Below are 20,870 nucleotides of genomic sequence, written 5' to 3'. Positions count from 1 at the left end.
CTCCCATGCTGCCCAGGGCAGTCTTACCAGGGCTCGAAGCGGAGTTGCCTCAGGCCTCCAAGGCTTGCTTTGGCCACGTGCCTTTGCCTGTAAGAGGGCAGCGAGGAGCCATGGGCTTTGCCTGTAAGAGGGCAGGCGTCAGGACTGTCCAGGGAGCGGGTCCCCTCTGCTGCAGCCTCTGCCCTTCCCTGTCCAGCCATCATGTCGGGGGCAGCCCCCTCTGCAAGGGAGAGCTGGGCAGAGCTCAGCTGGACTGGCTGCCTGGGAAGGGTCCCAGCAAAGAGCCATGACAGGGCTTGACTCTCTTTTTCCGGTGTGCAGGCCCTCCCTCCACCTCTGTGCTCTGTTCCTGGGGTGGCAGCAGGTGCCAGAGGCCATGTGCCACTGCTGCTGGAGACAACGTGCCATCTCCTGGGAAGTGAGCTCTGCCCTGAGTAGACATGGCCAGCATGGGGCCCTTCCCTGGAAACAGGAGAGGAGCAAGAGGTGACATGCTTGGCTGTTTTGGATTGAGAAAAGGTCATGCCTCCCTGCTTTCCCTTAGGTCTGGGACTGCCCTGGAGATGCTGAAGAGGCTCCACCGCATCGCCACCACCTGGAGAAGGGCCAGGCGCGGCACGGTGCTGCCATGGCAGTCCTCGGTCCATGGCCGGAGCCCAGACAGCAGTTGTGGCGTGTGCTTTGGCCATGTCCCAGGGCAGCTGGGGCTGGGGCTGACCTCGGGAGGGCGGCTGCAGGGAGTGGGTGGGTTTGAGGGCAGGAGAAGGGCCGGGGAGCCCGTGCTGGTGGGGCTGGCTTTGCTGTCACACCTACCCCAGCGTTACCACAAAATGCATTTAGCTTAAAAAACTCCGCACCAACAGTAACATGAAAAACTCCGAAGTGTTTTCCAGGCAGTGCTGAGACCCTCACAGAGATACTCCTTGGCACCCCTGTTACCTACAGACAGGACAGGCTGGAGAGTTGGGCAGAGAGGAACCTAATGAAATTCAACAAGGGTAAATGTAGGGTACTCATCTGGGGAGGAATAACCCCATGCATCAGTACAGGTTGGGGGCTGACCTCCTGGAGAACAGCTCTGTGGAAAGGGACCTGGGAGTCCTGGTGGACAACAGGATGACCATGAGCCAGCAATGTGCCCTGGCGGCCAAGAGGGCCAATGGCATCCTGGGGTGCATCAAAAAGAGTGTGACCAGCAGGTGGAGGGAGGTCATCCTCCCCCTCTACTCTGCCCTGGTGAGGCCGCATCTGGAGTACTGCGTCCAGTTCTGGGCTCCCCAGTTCAAGAAAGACAGGGATCTGCTGGAGAGGGTCCAGCAAAGGGCTACGAAGATGATTAGGGGATTAGAACATCTTTCATATGAGGAAAGGCTGAGGAACTTGGGTCTCTTTAGTCTAAAGAAAAGAAGAATGAGGGGGGATCTTATTAATGCTTTCAAATACTTAAAGGGAGGATGCCAGAGGGATGGGAGGAGTCTTTTTTCAGTGGTGCCCATTGATAGGACGAGGGGTAATGGGCACAAGCTTGAACATAGGAAGTTCCATCTTAACATGAGGAGGAACTTCTTCACTTTGAGGGTAGTGGAGCACTGGAACAGGCTGCCCAGAGAGGTGGTGGAGTCTCCCACTCTGGAGACATTCAAAACCCGCCTGGACGCTGTCCTGTGCAACCTGTTGTAGGTGACCCTGCTCTGGCAGGGGGTTGGACTAGATGATCTCCAGAGGTCCCTTCCAACCCTGACTATTCTGTGATTCTGTGACAGAGCACAGAGGAAAAGCAGCCGGCCGTGAGTGAGGCCGGCGAGGGGTTGGGACGGGGCTCCCTGTCCCCCCGCTCCCCCCTCCTTGGCCCCGCCGGCACTTCCCACCCCTCCAAATTGGCAGCAGATACGGCAGTGACAGAGTGTTTGTGGCTTCATCACTGACATCAGCTCGCCTGTGTCTCTGCTCCCTCCTGTGGGAGTTGGTACAGGGCCACTTGAGCAGCAGTGGGTGCCTACATTTGGGGAGCTTTGTACCCCGGCTAAATAATATTAAACAGTTGCAGGGGAATCACGAGTCTGGTTTTGCTCAGAGCAGCCACCAATGGGGTGTAGGTACAGGGTCCAACAGACTCTGAGCTGTGGTGAAGGCTGAGGGCAGCCATGGAGCAAGAAACCCGGGAGCACCAGGACCCCAGTGGCTGCGAGGGGGCTCACAGCCGGTCCCGGGTCACCCCTGCGCCTGTGATGTCACTTTGGGGCACATTGCAGAGCCACTAGCCAGGCAGGGGTTGAGAGATGGTGTTGGAGGGAGGGCACAGACAAAAAGCTGTGGCACCTCCGGGAGAAGCACCTTCCACTGCCGCAGGCTGTAACGTGGGCGATAGCTTGGCTCCTGGTGGACACTCATCCTCACCCAGGGAGAGGAGATGAGTGCTGTGCTTTGCACCGTCTTCAGTGAGCTTTGCCTGGAGGAGAGACTCTGCGATGTGGTTATCAGTGTGGGTGGCATTGAGTTCACTGCTCACAAGAACATCCTCTGTAGCTGCAGTCAATACTTCAGGTCAGTGCTTGGAACAAGAGGGGATGGGGACACACAGAATTTCCCAGGCTGTGTCACGCTGCCTTAGTGTCTCTCCAGCGCTTCCCTCGGCACAAAAACTCTCCTCCAGCCCTTCCCCATAGTCCTGGTGCCTCCGTGGACACCAGAACTCATCCCCAACCAAAGATCTCACAGTAGTGCTGGAAGCGGTGTCTGATGAACCCCCAGATGCGGTGCAGGGCTGGAGCGTGGCCAGACGGGCTTGTCTGCCTTCCCCACACCCCGCCATTCTCTGGTGGTCTTGTTGAAGCAAGGGGGGCACTGGCCCTTTGGCTCTCTGTGCACAGGCGGAGGCGGTGACTCCTTGTTAAAACAACCAGCTCTAACACATGAATTAATAAACCCCACGGCCTCCCAGCGTGGCTACTGTGTGTGCCCAAATTGGTGCCCCGGGAAGGAGGCACAGGGGGTAACAGTATCACAGTATCACAGTATCACAGTATGCTAGGGATTGGAAGGGACCTCAAAAGATCATCTAGTCCAATCCCCCTGTCAGAGCAGGAACACCTAGATGAGGTTGCACAGGAAGGCGTCCAGGGGAGTTTTGAATGTCTCCAGAGAAGGAGACTCCACAACCTCCCTGGGCAGCCTGTTCCAGTGCTCTGTCACCCTCACTGAGAAGAAGTTTCTTCTCAAATTTAAGTGGAACCTCTTGTGTTCCAGCTTGAATCCATTACCCCTTGTCCTATCATTGGTTGCTAACAGGGTCCTGGTAACAGGGTCCTGGCTTAACTCAGCAAAGCTGCTTTTCCCTCAGCACTGCTTTGCTTTTTCCAGGGCTTTGTTTTCCACCTGTTGGAGCAACGCTGGGAAGGTCGTCTATAAAATCCCCGGCACTTCACCTGAAATGATGTGGCTCATTATCAAGTATGCCTACACCGACACAGTACCAGTCACGGCCGACAACGTTGAACGTTTGCTGATAGCAGCCGACCAGTTCAACGTCATGGGCATCATCAGACTGTGCTGTGAGTTCTTGAAGTCCCAGCTGTGCTTGGAGAACTGCGTCAGCATCTGGACATTCAACGAGCATTACTACTGCCCTGACCTGCGAGAAGCAGCCCATGCGTTCATCCTCCATCACTTGGAGGGGGTGACCAGGGTGTCGAGAGAGTTTCTGGAGCTCTTCGTCAGCGAGCTCCAGTGCGTCCTGCAGAAGGAGGAGCTCCGGGGGAAAGAAGAGGCCGTGTTTGAGGCCATTCTGCAATGGATGGCTCATGACCCGCAGAACAGGAGGCATCTCATTGCAGTCTTGCTGGGCAAGGAAGAGTGGAAGGGGGGACAGAGGGGATTTATTTAAAACAAGGAAACTCTAGGTTATTCTTAGTTTAGAAAAAAATAAACTCAGCATTGGTGACAGTTGAAACTTTGCTTGAAACTTTTGAATTCCTGCCTTTCGCAAGGGTGTGAATTTGTAGTTCATATTCACTGTACGTACACGTCACTCACCCAAATCTGATTGCTTGTCGGCACTTGCATGGTTTCAGAAGGCACACACACTGACACTGACTATATGGACATTTCAGGTATCTATTTCCTATGAGTGCCCAGGGCACAGTTGTGTGAGGCATTACACAAACATCCGAAATCAATGCACCGCTGCGGCAAAGTCCAAAAGCTTCCTGGGCTGCATTAGGAAAAGTGTTGTCTTCATCTGGAGGGAGGTGATCCTTCTCTTCTCCTCAGCACTGGTGAGGCCACATCTGCAGTGTTGTGTCCAGTGCTGGGCTCCCCAGGGCAAGGAAGCTCTTGACTGCCTGAAGGAATTCCAGCAAAGGGCCCCAAAGCTGATTTAAGGGGCTGCAGCATCTTTCCTAGGAAGGAAGGCTGAGAGATCAGTAGTGTGCCCAGAAGCGTCTGCAAACTGTAGCATATTAGTCAGCAGAGCCAGACCTCGTTATTCAAGGCAGGATTTCACATGCTAGGGCTGTTGCAGCAGCAGCTGTGGTGATTGAGAGAGCAAGAAATGTGGTCCTGGGGAACCTCCTGATGCTCATGGTTCATTCCTGCCTGCTTCGTCCTCCTCCGCAGAGTTCAAGCAACTGTGGGTGTGCCTTGGTTGGGAAGTGCATTGGTCTATAGCAATAACCATAGGTGGCCTTTGGTCTCTTTGGCTGAACTCTCTGTCCCTGCCCCAAGGTCTACTCAGCATCCCCGAGATGTCTCCTGCCTTGGCTGGCCCTGCATCGTGGGCAGCCGGGCGCCCCAGGGCAAAGCCTGCTGCGTCCTCCCCGGGCTGTGTGGCCTTGGCTGGCTGCAGAGAGGAGGGGACAGCAAAGGGGACAGCCCGGGGGTGACAGGAGGGCCAGCAGGTGGTGAGAGGCATGGGGGGTGGCAGGATGGGCCCAGGGCTGTGGGAAGAGCCACTGCTTGTGCCAGGGGCTGCCAGGAGGTGACGCCGGGTGGTGAAGGCCCCGGGGGGGACAGGAGGGACATCAGAGACTTGGGGGGACAGGAGACCCGGCGGGGACAGGCCGGGGGACAGCAGGGACAGCAGCGGCCTGGGTGGTGACAGGCCTTTTGTCACAATGCGCGTGAGGCGTGGGGGGGCGGGGGCAGCGTGCCATGTCCCCGTGGCCATAGTGACCAGTCAGGCCTGGCAGCATTGCGTACCAGAGAGGGAGCAGAGGTCGCGCTGGGCTCAGCCAGGTGAGATGATGAGGAAATGTGGGAGGATATCTTATAAGAACAAACTTGCCAGATTTCTTTGAAAGCTGGTGGAGAGCACTGAAAGGGACAGAAATAGAACGGATGGGCAATTTGAGGAACAAGTGGTTTGTGCGACTTAATGTTGTTTTCAACTTCTTTTACTCCACTGCATTGGAGAACTGGTTTTGTGGCGGTTGCAGAAACTGCTCACCAGCAACATTTTGGATCAAAAGTGTATCTGTGAGTTATAATCTACACAGGCCCTTGAAAGCCATCTTGCACAGGAGTGTTCTCCGTATCTAAATTACACTTTGGAATTTCTTTTTAATGTGACTTCTTTTCTACACCAAAGAAATTGTCATTCAGGTGCTACTGAGCATCATTTCATCATTCATTTTGAATCGTATTTTTTTCCCTGGTACTATGAGTTAACCATATCAGAGCAGTACTGAAGTTTTATGGTAGAACATTTATGGTGAATATACATAACCAATGTTCTTAGAGAAGTCATAAATTCTTTTAAATCTAGTAAATGGTGCTTGTTTCTCAGAGATCATCATGGTTTCGTATTACCCAGTATGATATTTCAGTTTGGTAATCTGCCATCTTGATAAATTTGAATGTGATTAAAGACTTGGGGATGGGACTTCTCAGAAACAGAAAGGCCTGTAACATGTTTTCATTCCATAAACGTCACATTCCCCCCAACCCCACCCCTCCTGCCGATGGTTCTGTGACACTCTTACGACAGTATTTGCTTTAAGATGGGTACTCGTGGGTGTTTTCCTTTTCCTTTTTCATGTATTAAAACTTAAACAGAATAATACATACACTGCAGTAACTGTAACTTCAGGCCGAACCTTGAGACGTAAAGATCTACGTATGTTGGGCATAAAGATCGCTGTTTATCTCCAGGTATTTCTACTGTTTTCAGGAGAATGTCTGACGAGACTTAACAGCTCAGAGTGAGGGGTCCTAGGGATGCCATGGGATTGTGTGACGTGTAGGTAGAGCTCCATTTCAGAAGTCTTGAGTTTTTCTGGTAGTATTGAATAAAATTGCCAAGACCTTTTAAAAAATGCTGAATTGCTGAATTGTCATTAAGGGCTTTGCTGCAGAAGGGTTTCTGCATTTTGTCTTCAGTTGCTGATGTACTTTCAACTTCATAAGTGCTAGAAGGCTGAGTGGCCAACTGGCTGATGTCACTGCTGTAATAGGTCTGTGTAAAACAGAGCCTTCAAAGCAGAATGTTGGATGGAAGTAAACTGTAATGGGCCCAGTTATTATCACCAGGAGAAAAAATGATCTGAAATAGATCAAACACGGGGATTCTATTATAGCGGGTGAGGAACGAAAAGGAAAGTTTTATAAGGAAATTTGATGCTCGTAAAGATATTACCTCATCAGGTGTTACTCTAATAGACATAATATCACTTTTACAAAGTGTGTTGCTTTGTTTTCATATGTGTCGTGGTTTGGCCTCAGCCGGCAACAAAGAACCACGCGGCTGCTCGCTCAACTCCCACAGCCGTAGGCAAAATGGGAAGAAAAAGGCAAAACTCGTGGGTTGAGATAAAGGCAGTTTAACAGAACAGCAAAGGGAAGAGAAAGCAATAACAATAACACCGGTAAAGGAATATACGAACGCAATTACAGTGTCGCCGCTCACCGACCTGACCCAGACCTCCAAAGCCCGCTCCAAGCCATGACTTCCTGCCCCCTCCCCCAGCTAGCTCCCCCCCATATCCTGGGCATGGGTCACATGGGATGGAATACCTGTGTCCCCTGCTGGTTCCTTGGGAGAATTAACCCCATCCCTGCTGGAATCAGGACATTATCCACCCCTTATTCCATACCATCTACATCATGCCCAGATCCTACTGTTCCCAATTTACCACTTACCCAATTACCAACCACTTTCCCTTGTCTTATATATATATATATATGTACATATATACACATACAGATTTAATTCCTATAGTCTATGGGCCATCCTTCTAAAATGTCCATTACTCTGGGCTCCATCTGTGAGAACAGTCCCTCAGGGCAGGCGAGATGGTGTGTGGTGCTGGTCTGTTACATGCTGCATTCAGAGCTCGTGGCTAGTGTACCTGGTGCAGCCCATGCCCACGGTCTGCAGGTTGAAGATGTCAGTCGCAAGGAAGTTGCTTGGCGCCAGCTGCTGAGGTCAGTTCTTATTACATCATCACTGCACTTTGCTCAGTCTCATCAAAGTCTACCTGTCATTGGTTTGGGTGATTTATACTGTAGTACCATTGATAGCAATCATAGTAATGATGACATACAGTGGCAGGTTTATTTAGCACTTAACGCCATAAAACTTTATTCATTGGCTATTGTCACCCAAAATCAAATCCCCATGAGGTACGCATCGGACCTCCCCATCCTCTCGCATCACCCACCAAGTGCACCCAGGTCCTTGTGCAAAAGCAATCCCACAGATGGGTTTGCCTTTGCCTGAGGCAGGGCTAACCCAGACTGTCTTCCCAAACATATTCTTCATATGCACTATGGGGACTTTATCCCCTTCTACTGTACGTGGAAGTTTTGATTGGGCAGGGCCAGCTCGATTGGCAGATCCCCTGGTGTTAACTAACCAGGTGGCTTTTGCTAAATGTGTACCCCAATGTTTGAAGGTCCCACCCCCCGTGGCTCTCAGGGTAGTCTTTAGCAGTCCATTGTATCGTTCTATCTTACCCGAGGCTGGTGCATGATAAGGAATGTGATATACCCACTCAATGCCATGCTCTTTGGCCCAGGTGTCTATGAGGCTGTTTCGGAAGTGAGTCCCATTGTCTGACTCAATTCTTTCTGGGGTGCCATGTTGCTATAAGACTTGCTTTTCAAGGCCCAGGATAGTGTTCCGGGCAGTGGCATGGGGCACAGGGTATGTGTCCAACCACCCAGTGGTTGTTTCCACCATTGTGAGCATGTGGCACTTGCCTTGGCAGGTTTGTAGGAGTGTGATATAATCAATCTGCCAGCCCTCCCCATATTTATATTTTAGCCATCGTCCTCCGTACCAAAGAGGCTTTAACTGCTTGGCTTTCTTAATGGCAGCACACGTTTCACATAACAGAATCACAGAATTTTCAGAGTTGGAAGGGACCTCTAGAGATCATCTAGTCCAACTCCCCTGCTAAAGCAGGATTGCCCAGAGCACATTACTCAGGACTGCATCCAGGCGGGTCTTGAAAATCTCCAGAGAAGGGGACTCCACAACCTCCCTGGGCAGCCTGTTCCAGTGCTCTATGAGCAATAGTGTCCATGGTCAAGTCCACGGTGCAATAGTGTCCATGGTCAAGTCCACCCCTCGGTCACGAGCCCATCTATATGTCACATCTCTTCCTTGATGGCCTGAGGCACTATGGGCCCACCGAGCTATGAATAATTCGCCCTTCTGTTGCCAGTCCAGATCCACCTGAGCCACTTCAATCTTAGCAGCCTGATCTACCTGCTGGTTGTTTTGACGTTTCTCAGTGGCCCGACTCTTGGGGACGTGGGCATCTACATGACGTACTTTCACAACCAGATTCTCTATCCAGGCAGCAATATCTTGCCACAGTTCAGCAGCCCAGATGGGTTTACCTCTGCGCTGCTAGTTGATCTGCTTCCACTGCTGTAACCACCCCCACAGAGCATTTGCCACCATCCATGAATCAGTATAGAGGTAAAGTACCGGCCATTTCTCTCGCTCAGCAATGTCCAAAGCCAACTGGATGGTTTTCACCTCTGCAAACTGGCTCGACTCACCTTGTCCTTCAGGGCCTTCTGCAACTCATCGTGTGGGACTCCACACAGCAGCCTTCCACTTTCGATGCTTTCCCATAATACGGCAGGACCCATCAGTGAACAGGGCATGTTTCTTCTCATTTTCTGGTAGTTTATTATATGGTGGGGCCTCTTCCACGTGCGTCACCTCTTCCTCTGGTGATATTCCAAAATCTTTGCCTTCTGGCCAGTCCATGATCACTTCCAGTATTCCTGGATGACTGGGGTTTCCCATTCGAGTTTGATGTGTGATCAGTGCAATCTACTTACTCCACGTAGCATCAGTTGCATGATGTGTGGCAGGGACCCTTTCTTTGAACATCCAGCCCAGCCCCGGCAGTTGAGGTGCTAAGAGGAGCTGTGCTTCAGTGCCAACCTCTTCCGAAGCAGCTCGGACCCCCTTGTATGCTGCCAATGTCTCCTTTTCGGTTGGAGTATAGTGGGCTTCGCATCCTCTTTATCCCCGACCCCAGAACCCCAGGGGTTGACCTTGAGTCTCCCCTGGTGCTTTCTGCCAGAGGCTCCAGGTAGGACCATTGTCCCCGGCTGCAGTGTAGAGCACATTTTTAATGTCTTGTCCCGCCCGGACTGGCCCAAGGGATACTACATGAACTATTTCCTGTTTAATTTGTTCGAAAGCTTGTCGTTGCTCAGGACCCCACTGAAAATCATTCTTTTTCCAGGTCACTTGATATAGAGGGCTCACAATCAGACTGTAATTTGGAATATGCATCCTCCAAAACCCCACAACACCTAAGAAAGCTTGTGTTTCCTTTTTACTAGTCGGTGGGGACATAGCTGCTATTTTGTTGATCACAACCATTGGGTTCTGACGGCGTCCATCTTGCCATTTTATTCCTAAAAATTGGATCTCCCGTGCAGGTCCCTTGACCTTACTTCATTTTATGGCAAAGCCAGCTTTCAGAAGGATTTGAACTATTTTATTCCCTTTCTCAAAAACTTCTTCTGCTGTGTCGCCCCATACAATGATGTCATCAATATACTGTAGATGTTCCGGAGCTTATCCTTGTTCCAGTGTGGTCTGGATCAGTCCATAACCAATGGTGGGACTGTGTTTCCACCCCTGGAGCAATCGATTCCAGGTGTACTGGATGCCCCTCCAAGTGAAAGCAAACTGTGGCTTGCACTCTGCCGCCAAAGGGATTGAGAAGAATGCATTGGCGATATCAGTTGTTGCATACCACTTGGCTGCCTTTGACTCCAGTTCGTATTGAAGCTCTAACATGTCCGGCACAGCAGCGCTCAGCGGTGGTGTGACTTCATTCAGGCCCCGATAATCCACTGTTAGCCTCCACTCTCCATTAGATTTTCACACTGGCCATGTGGCACTATTAAAGGGTGAGCGAGTCTTGCTGATCACTCCTTGAGTCTCTAGTTGACAGATCAGCTTATGGATGGGAATCACAGAGTCTCGGTTAGTGCGATATTGCTGCCGATGCACCGTTGTGGTGGCAATCGACACCTGTTGTTCTTTGACCCTCAACAACCCTACTACAGAGGGGTCCTCCAAGAGACCAGGCAAGGTGGGGTCCTTGAAGTATCCTTTTGGGTCCTTGAAGTATCCTCTCTTGAGATGTAAGTGAGAAATGCCGAGGACTGGCCTATAGAGAATTTTAAATCACTTTTATTACTATTTTCCTGTGCTGTTCTAATGCCAACAGAACATTTTCTTTTCAAATTCTGTAAAAGAAAAAATATAAACCAAACAGACTGTGCTCTGGCTGAGACTTTAGATTCTTTGGCACCTAATATAACAACAAAAAAATTAATTTCACATCATACTGGCAATAGCTTGTAATAAAATTGCATTCTTGCTGCTTTGACGTTACTGCACATGGGTCTTTTTGTTCTACATAAGTACTCAACAGTGGGCCTTTTTTTAACTAGCTGGTATTCCATCCATCCATACAAAACTATCATTTTCCTACTTGTTCACATATCCATGAAAATTGTCCTTCTTTCTAGGTTTAGTTTTGTTACTGTAAAGTAAACAGGCATGGCACAATGCCAATGGACACCCCAAGTGTGACCCTGGCACTCTGCCAAGTGCTTGTCCTGGAGCAGATTCTGTTGTCCAGAATCAGATAATCATCTAAGTTGGAAGGAACCTCTAAGATCATCGAGTCCAGCCATCCAGAAGCCTTACAGCTCTAGGGACAGACCTTCAGCTGGAGGTCCACAGACAACAGCCAATTCACTCATAATAAAAGCCTGCCCCTTCTTGTCTCAGGTACAGCTAAGGGATAGCAAAACTCCACAGAAGAGCAAGGAAAGGAGAGCTCCTGGCGGTAAGCATCACTATGAAAGGGTGAGTCAGAGTCCACCTTCAAGGTGCAGAAACCCAGGGTAGCTGCTCCACTCCTTGTCCTGCTGCTCACTAGCTATCACCATTCACAAGAGACATGAATGAGACCAAATAAATGCATTTTGCCATCCATGCCACAGCCCTCAAAGCTGGGCTATTCTCTATATTTTCCAATACTCTGTCCCACCTCAGCTGAGGAGTGTCAAGTGTCTGTGCATCCAGAGAAAATGTAAGGCAGCAACTCCTCCAGGCACTTGACCACTCCTCCCTCCCAGCCATCCCCAGAACCATCTCTTCCCCATGCTCATTACCTTCTTCTCAAAAGCAGTTAATACAGATCTGGATCCATTTTGTAGTGGCCCTCTTCCTTCCTTTGGTAGACAAGTCTGGTCACCTTTGATGCAAAAAAGTCGCGTTGCTGCAAGAATTTGGAATGCCAAAATCCAAAAGGAACCAGGCACAGATTTCTAGTACAGGCACTCTCTATGAAGCCAATGTAAGGTTTTACTGTCTCAGCATATACCAAAAGCATTAATTGCTCACAGTGTTTACTATTGGGTTTTGTCAGTATTTGATCCACTGTTGGTTTGCCTTTTCTCCTGGGAGTGGGTGGACAGTCTTTTCACTACAACACGAATAAGATAATTTCATATTTACTGAAAATCTAATTATGACATTTTCAAGTATCATTTATTTGCTGCCTCCATACATTCCACAATGGGACTAGGATTTGGGCAAAAAACATTTACGTGAAAGGGTCATGTCCTTAAAACAAAGGAAAAAGAAAGGGGAAAAAGGAACAGAGAGAAACCAGCTTTTAACCCCTCTGTCTTGGATCCTACTACTGTGTTAGTAAGTAAAGCAGTGGGAGGGGGTGAGGGTGAACCATAGGAATCCTTTACTCAGCTGAACTAAGGAGATGAAAGCATCTCGCCAGGCTAAATGGGTTTGTGGGTTTTCACCATAAGGGTTGCTTCTTCAGGAGGGTACTCAGGTTTTACTGGAAATGTAATGTTTGTTGACCAGAATGTTTTTAGTGGTCTTCAAAATTGAAAAATTGCCAGGCAGAAGTTTTGCACCTTGATGTGGCAAATTAGCTAAGAAAATTTAGACTTGAGGAGAAAGCAGTATAAAAAAAATAAAACCCAAAAGATCACAATGACCAGGATCTCTGCACTTTTTCCTGATCACACAAAGTAGCTGCAGCCATCCATTAGCAGAAAAGCCATTGTCTCCATTTGGAAGAGCATGTGTGTCTGAGGCTGGGCAGGAGATGCTGTTTGATTTGCAATTGGCACCCTTGAGCAAGGAAGCTTGAAATTGTGCATATCATCACGGAAAGGCAGCCACCTCAAAGCCCTGTCCTCAAACCCAGGAGTCCAATTCAATGGTCTCCTAAACTGTGCATGCTGGACAAAAAAAAAGCAAACACTGTTGTCCTCAAGCTTTTTCTAAGATTAGATCTGACCTTGAGGGTAATGAAAGGTCAGGAAATATCATCATTCCCATTTTACAGAAGGGAAAAGGTGGCATTTGAAAGTCAAAGTATCTTTTACAAACAAGCTTCTTTGAACCCAGCATCTTCTCCCACTGAGTATCTGCATTACAGGCACATTTCAAGTGGCACTATATTGGGTAGTACTATCTGGGAGAACATTGCCTCATTAAAAAAGGCGGTCCCAGGTTTGGTACCCCAGTACAGGCATGTTCTGAACGTGGTACATTTCTCCATGAGACCCAGGGTTGGGAACAGATGGTAGTTCTCTGTGGCTTAGAGCATAAGCGAAAAGAGGGAAAAATCTTGCAGATCAGGATGCCTGGACCATTTGATATCCTGAAAATTAAAGTAACTGCCTTGAACCCAACACAAGCTCACAGCAAAATACACCTCTTAATAAACAGGCTGTGATTCCTGCAGCAGCCTGACTTCCTGGGTTAAATTGCAGCTCTTGTCAAATGCATGGCAATAACCTGGCATCCATGGAAAAAGTAAAGGTAATAGAAACACAGTTTAGACATTCAGGAGAACGGCGTTCAACCTGCCTAGAAGATTAAGGAGGCTGTTGCAGCTTTCAGAGCATCTAATGTACTTATTTCTGCAGACAGTTGGGAACTTCAGGAGCAAGCAAAATTCAGAACCAGCAGACCAAGGAATCACATCTACTCTATAGGTATAGCAGGCTGCATACAGCAGGACATGAAACAGTCTCTATGATCTGCAGCACATTGCTAAGAGTTTTGATCTTGTGGCACCTTTAAAAGAAGATTGGATACTGGGAGAATTTCAAGCTAAAAACAGATTGATTCAGTACTTTTCTCACCTCCCTTGATTATCCCACGAGATCATGATATAAAACACTTCTCCAGAACAATCGAAATAAGAGCAAAAGCCCAGCTTCACACTGGCAGAACCAAAGGAGAACAAGGGGAGGACCTGCCTGCAAAGAAACAGCTACTGAGGAAGCTGAAGAGACTGTTCTACAACAGGAAGTAATAGCCATATACAGAATAGCCGTAATAAATTGACTTCAAAATAGGCTTCACCATGATCTCACTTTGCATACGCACATCCCAAAGACCAGCTTTATGCATTCTGTCACTCCGCACATAGGAGAAAAACACTTTCAAATTCAAAGATGTGTTCTCCGCTCCTGCTTTCAGGAGGTAGCAGTAGTTCAAATGGGAAGCACCGTGTACTCTTAAGCAGCAAATTGCACACAATTGTATATTTTCTGAAGGTGCCTTACATTATTAAAACTTCTTTAAAGAAAACAAAACTGAACACAGTTTAAGTACACAACTGCACAACTAAGCTACGTACCAGAACAGAAATGGACAATGATTCTGCTCTTTGGCTCATCCCGTGTTAACCAGCACTAGAGATACAGCAAGAGCAGCAAAGCATCTACAGACACATTTGTCACCGTCTTTCAGCTGTATTTCCCCAATGAACTAACAGAACTACAGAAGTCACAGACCTCACAACACTTATTTACTGAAACATAATTTCTGATAACCTTCTAGACAAAGCATTTGTAGTCAAAATTTGGACATGACATCACAAATGAAGACAACAATTTCTCTGTCACTACCTTGGGGTTTTGCTTTAAAAAGGCAAAAAAAAAAGATGATAAGATACATGAGATGGCCAGCTAGTGTAAGAGAAAGCAGTTCCACCCACTGAAGACCAGGCCACATGTTTTCCTTAAAACAGACCGCAAAAAATTACTTGGTGCAATCACACACATCTAACAGGGCAGATTAGTGTTGCTGTTTGTTCCTGAAATACAGACTTTGACTGTCAGGGAATCAAGGAACATAATAGACTTTTGGCTTTGTTTTAACAGTAAGGTTCCTGAAGGGAAATAGGGTGATACATACTCACCACACTGTAGAGAGTCTGGAACATGCCCAAGTCTATTTTAGGCCCTCGCCTCAGGGCACATCTCTGAGGAAACAGGAAACTTGGGGTTAATACCAAAGCTAAACCTAGACTACAGCTCCCAAAGAATTTTCCTCCCCCTCTTCTGCCTCTTTTTGGAGTTTTCTCCCTGAACTTCAGATTCCCAGGGCATCTTTTAGCTTGCTGCACTTTTCACTCCTGATGTACCTTCAACGCCCTGAGTATCCTGCTACTGCCTCCCCCAGGAGCCCTCGGCCTGGCCATCACATCCCCCACAGCACTTCCCTGCTCCAGACACCCCAGCACAGAGTCCCTGCCAAACTTTCCAGAGATGATTTCTCTTCAGGTCACCCCCACCCACCAGCCACTTCACCTGAGGCCAGCACCACCTGATTGATTAGTGCTGCAGAGGCTCCAGCCGCCTCTCCCATGGCCAGTCACCCTGTGCCACAGGGATAAAAGGTAGTCCACACACTTTGTTTAAAGGCTTTCAGTAGCCACAGGAAGGGTCAGCAGCTGCCCTGAGCAGCACAGGCTGGTTTAGTGCTCCCTACCACAGAACAAACGTGAATCTAAATGTACTCTCTATGGGCAAGATCTTCGAACTGCTTTTCCAGGTTTCTGAACCCCCATGCTGTATTCCTCTTCCTTAGGCAATAGAGCCGGAGGTCTAGGCCTCAGATTAAAGGTGGCAGGGAGGCAGACAACTGCCACACCACAGCTGATCACACATGTGAGGTGAGCCTGATGAATCGGTTTTTCAAGTGCACCACAAGTCCAGAGCTATCAACGTACATCCCCAGGTCAGCACAGGGCTAGAGCCCACCGTCATCTTAAAATAATCCAGGCTCTCACTTTTCCATTCCTGCCTCATCAGGAGCATCCAAATTCAACAATTTTAGGTCTTAGAGACATTAGAGACTAAACTAGCTGATAAAAGCCATTGTGTATGAGACCGACTTAGGGCAAGTCTGGGAAATAGGTCACTGAAGTCCTAAGGGACAACCTGTGAATGCAGCAGACACAAGCCAGTTTATGTGGAGGATCACCAAGGCCCCTCCAAATGTTCTTAGAGCTATGCCAGCTAGCTTCCATGGCACCAGTTGCTCTTCTTAATGGACAGATGCAATAACATGAAGGAGCATTTTCCTGGAAGGTGATTTAGAAACCAGACTTTTACTGGGTTCGGTGGCAAATGTGCTCCTAGTAGTCAGTTAGTCCAACCCACAATTGCTTGGTTATTCATATAGATTATTAACTATCAGATGTCACAGCCTTCTGGAGCATGTATATCGTTTTCATATGTTCCCCCCTGCCACATGCACCTACAGAGCACTTGAGCTTATTTTAAACAAATCTGCAGCTGTAACTGAAAAAAAAGTATGAATTATTGAAAGTTTAGAAGAAACTTTAGAAATTTTAGAATGTTAGTTACTTCCAACCAAGGTCCAAAAGATTTAGTTAAATACTCCTTAGAGTGTATATAGCACATTCAAGAATACTGGCTATTCTCCAAAGGTTTGTATCTGCTAACCTTAAAAATTCATGTAAGTCTTTAAAATCTATACTGCATAACCATGTGTATCCTCTAGAACCATAGCAATTACAATAAAATTAGTTATCAAGTGATTTTCATCATAATGTGACACTAAGTACCAAAGCATTTAATAATTATCCCATTGCTATAATGTATTAATCATATTTGCAAATATTTATGCTAGAAGATAAGATGGTTTTCAGTTCGCACTTCTCTTACAAACATAGTTTGAGAGGTTCTTGAAACAGGTCACATCCTAAGATTTCTCTCACAGCTGTTTCTCTTTCAGACTACAATAAGAAAAGACAACAAAAGCAAAGTCTTCTCTACTTCCTAGCAATGTGACAGGAAAATACCATCCTCTTTACCAAGCAAGTCCCCAGTCTTGAAGCCTTGCACAGATGCTGAACTTTGAATTCAATTGGCTTACTCGTGTGCATCAAATCAAGCGTAAACTTCAGTCCCTGCAGCTTCAAACTTGCCTTATCCAGCAAATAAAACCCAAGATATTAGTTATACATTTCTTCATCTAGCTTTACATGTACCAGTTCATCAAAAATGCCATACACGCATGACAGTGCTTTAAGATTTCAAGCACAGAACTAGTGCAGAGTAAGTAGTTGCACCAAAGTGTCTTTCCTGCAACATCCAAAGGTAAACAATGACAGTGACACAAATCCTGCAGATTTTCTTCCCAACTGGAGGAAAGACACTCCCCTCAAAGTTCCCCTCTGAGTAGGATCAGTTCCCTCCCCATCCCTCAGGCAAGTTTAAGGCAGAAAACTTGGCACACTGTGGTTTTAAATGATTTTTGTGTCAGTCAGATATATGCAGACTCTTATTTTGTCCTGAGATCTCTGTCCTCCCATCCATCAGATAGGATATCAGCTCCTAAACTCAGATCCCATCCTTAGTCTGTGCTGCTAAAGACAGCCTGAGCTGGATGTTCAAGGGTGAAGTTCCTTCTACTCATCACGCCACCGATGCTACCTGGAGTAAGTGGGTTGCCTTAATGACACAGCGAGCTCAAACAGGAAACCCTAATTGCCCAGGAATGGTAGAAGTGATCACAAATTGGCCCGAAGGCAAGGCCTTTGGGATGCCACCAGAGGAGGTGGTGACATGTGCTGAGGAAGCTCCACCGTATCATGAACTCTCATTCCCTCAGCTAATGAGAACCAGCATGCTCTGGTTACTGATGGGCCTTGTCGTACTGTAGGAAAGCATCGAAGGTGGAATGCTGCGGTGTGGAGTCCTACAGGACGAGTGGCAGAAGCTGCTGAAGGACAAGGTGAGCGGAGTCAATCTGCAGAGGGAAAAGCCATCCAGCGTGCATTAGCTGTTACTGAAGGAGAAAAGTGGCCAAGACTCTCTCTCTCTCCTGACTCCGGGACGGCGGCAAATGCTCTGTGGGGGCGGCTAAAGCAGTGGAAGCAGAGCAACTGGCAGCCCTGTCCTGCCGGCTGGGCCTGTACTCTGTGTCTGTCGGGGCTCTGGTTGCCGGGGGCAGCTGTGAGGCGCTGAGGCGGGGGGGCTGGTTGGCGGCCGTGCCGGTGATGAGCTCTGGCGCTTGTGACATCAGAGGGGCCGCGTCACAATGGGGGCAGCTATAAAAGGCGCCCGCAGGCAGCGCTGCCCCAGCACAGCCTGAGCCAGAGGTGAGTGCGCAGGCGGCGGGAGGCTGGGCCGGAGTGGGGCCCGGGCAGAACGGCGGGCCTCCGGGGGGGTGGGTTCTCATCCTGCATCAAGGGCCCAGCTGCTGGCGGGAGCGCCTGGGGCCGGGCACGCTGCCACCGCCGGGGCTGGGCGCAGGCCTTGCTGCCCCCCAGCTGTCTCGCCCCCTCTCCTGCCTGTCCCCAGCTCCCTGCAGTGCAGCTGCAGGGCCCTTGCGCCACCACCTCCTCCTGCCCTCCCAGCCCCACTCAGCCCCTTCTCTCCTTCCTCCCACAGGCCATGGCTAACACAACCTTCCTCACCTTGCTCGTGCAGAGCATCCTCCAGCTCCTGCACATGGTCTGCCAGGAGCTGGGTGAGGCCACCTGCGGGCACATGCGGCAGCACGCGCAGCAGCTGAGCCAGCCCAAGACTCGGCTGCTGCAGGACATGGAGCAGAGTGCCTCGGCCTGGGGAGACCTGCTCTTCGCTGCCTTGCAGCACTGGCAGGTCTGGGCACTCGCTGCAGTCCTCGTCCTGATCTTCAGGCTCTGCCGGCGCCTCAGCAAAAGGAGCCCCCAGCCAGGCAGCAGCGCTGCAGAGGAGAGCTCAGGCAGCAGCAGCAGCACAGAGTGCAGCAACGAACAATGTGCAGGAGAAGGTTCTGGCGACTATGAGAAGCGTGTGTTTGGGAGGGTTTCAAAGTGCATCCGTTCGTCAGTGCAGCGCCTGGCCTACAGGAGCCGCGTGGTGGAGGAGCTGGTGGGCGACCTCCTGGCTCTCTTGCAAGAGCGCATGTCCAATACTTTCTTCCCGGTCCTGCAGCCAGCCATCGGGGTGGGCAGTGCCTTTGAAGGTTGGAGTCCCCGTGGGTGTGATGCTGTGTACCACCTGCTTGTGCCCCTTAAGCCCCCCCGTGGGCACGTCTTCCACCTGGAGCTGGGCACTGTGGCGGAGATGCCGGCAAAGAACTCCCGCGTCCGCATGGAGCTGGCGTGTACCTGCAGCAGGGATCAGCTGGTGGAGAACACGTCGTTCTACCTCCACCACCCCCAGGAGGAGGAGCTGAGGAAAAATCCGTCTGCCGGCCTCCTCAGCACCCTCTGCACCGGCTCCTACCTGGATGTGCACAAAACCGCCCAGTGGTTGCAGAACCTGGTGAGCTCAGCCTGGGAAGAGATGCCTCAGGCGCGGCGCTACAGCATGAAGGTGCTGCCTTCCAGCCGCTCCTGCAAGCTGCAGCTGACGAACGCCTCCAGGAAAAGCCTCCTCGTTGACATCACGTTTGGGGTGCGGTGAGGTGACTCAGACATCTTCCTGAGCAGCCAGGAGACTCCAGAGGCCATCCTCACCACCAGCACAACGTGGGTAGAGAGCTATGCAGTGGCAGAGGTGAAGTTCTTCAGACATGTGGCCAGGCAGGCCCCACACGACACCTCCCACCTCAAATGCCTCCAGCTCTTTGCCGCTATCCTGCTGGGCACCGGCTTTTCCACCACTACCTTCAAGACAGTTGCCATGCACCTCCTCAACACCTTACCAGTGTCGAGCTGGAGCAGGAGGGAATTCCTCATGCGGCTGCAGGATATCCTGTGGTACCTGCGCGGCTGCCTGCACGACAAACGCCTCGACCACTTCTTCTTTGCGAACGAGAACATGCCCGAGGACATTGTCTTGCCCCCCAGCCCTCCAAACAGCGGAGCCACTCAACCTCTTCCAGTGCCTGCTGCACGACCCGGCTGCCCACGCCAAGGCAATGCGTGAGGCCGATGAGCTGCAAGATCGGCTCACAAGCCTGCTCTTCTATGGACACTGGAAGAGCTCCTCACGCATGGAGCTCTCTTAGTGTCCCCTAGATACTCCCCTGGGAGCTGGTGCTGTGGAACTGGGCACGCACAACACGCTACTCAGTCGGCTCTGGGAACTGCTGCCACACCTTTCCTCTGCAGCAGAACCGCACTCTGGGGAGTGGGACGCGATGCGGCTGGAGTCGCCCTTGCAAGGAGCCTTGCGACAGAGACTCCTGTTACCACGGGCACAGCCACCGCCCTCTCCCTCGCGGAGCTTTACCCTGTACGTAGATGTCAATAAATCATTTGTTTCACACACAGACGTGCGTCTGTGCGTGTGTGGGCATCAGTTTTGGGGGGAAGGCGGGCATAGGGTGCTGAGCGCTCGGCTGCCCCAGAGTGGCGGAGCGTTTTGCTGAAGAGCTGATGCAGTGGGCTCTGCTTTCACTGATTGTGGAGCTAAGGCTGCCACCTGTCTCTGCTCCAGCGCTGGGGCAATGGCAATCACTTGTCCCCCTCCACAGCTCTGCACATTACCTGGGTGGCTCCGTGGGTAGGGAGCCTGCAGTGCCTTCCTTGGGAGCCGTACACAAAGCACGCCCCGGTAGCCCGACAGCCCTTGGGTGACCCCCGAGAGGTGGCTAGGACCCTGCCCAAGTGGGGAGCCCTGTGCACAGGGAACAAGTGCCACGACTGCTGAGCAGGGCTCTGCCTCCTGTACGAGCACCAGGCTCATTCTCCATACCCTCGCAGCACCTGCACAACCTTCACCCAGCACAGGTCACACGTGCAGCGAGGTTCCAGAAAGTTTTGGAGATGTCTCCAATTCAAGGCACCTTTAGGAGAAGCCATGGCCTGATGGCAGCTGCGTGGCAGGAGACCTGCACTCATACCTCTCTTTGGGACACCTGCTGTGGAAATCCAATGACCCTATATGGGCAAAGACTTGCAAGATCTCTGAGAACTGTCCCCTCAAAAGAGCTGCCTCTGTCTGAGGGCTAAAGAAGCCCAATGGGCGCCCGCTGCCCATCAGCCCAAGGGATGTGGCTTCTCCGGGCTCTCCCAGGGCCCTGCCCTTACAACACCCACTCTGGCCTTTTTTTGCAGCAGGCCAAGTCGCAGACAGCTCCTGCTCCC

The 20,870-nt window shown here is 50.2% G+C and overlaps 1 pseudogene across 1 annotated transcript; it reads left to right on the top strand.

Moving 5' to 3' along the window:
- The first annotated feature begins 18,339 nt into the window (after positions 1 to 18,339).
- LOC309684195 (inositol 1,4,5-trisphosphate receptor-interacting protein-like 1) lies at positions 18,340 to 19,789 on the top strand (annotated as a pseudogene). The gene is made up of 2 exons: positions 18,340 to 18,474; positions 18,670 to 19,789. The product of its transcript is annotated as an inositol 1,4,5-trisphosphate receptor-interacting protein-like 1 (transcript).
- Positions 19,790 to 20,870: the final 1,081 nt, after the last annotated feature.

Source organism: Vanellus vanellus (genome assembly GCF_965231255.1).
Source record: "Vanellus vanellus genome assembly, contig: HAP1_SCAFFOLD_45, whole genome shotgun sequence".
Lineage (NCBI taxonomy): Eukaryota > Metazoa > Chordata > Aves > Charadriiformes > Charadriidae > Vanellus > Vanellus vanellus.
The sequence above is the reverse complement of the archived record's forward strand: the minus strand, read 5'-3'. Positions and strand labels throughout refer to the sequence as shown.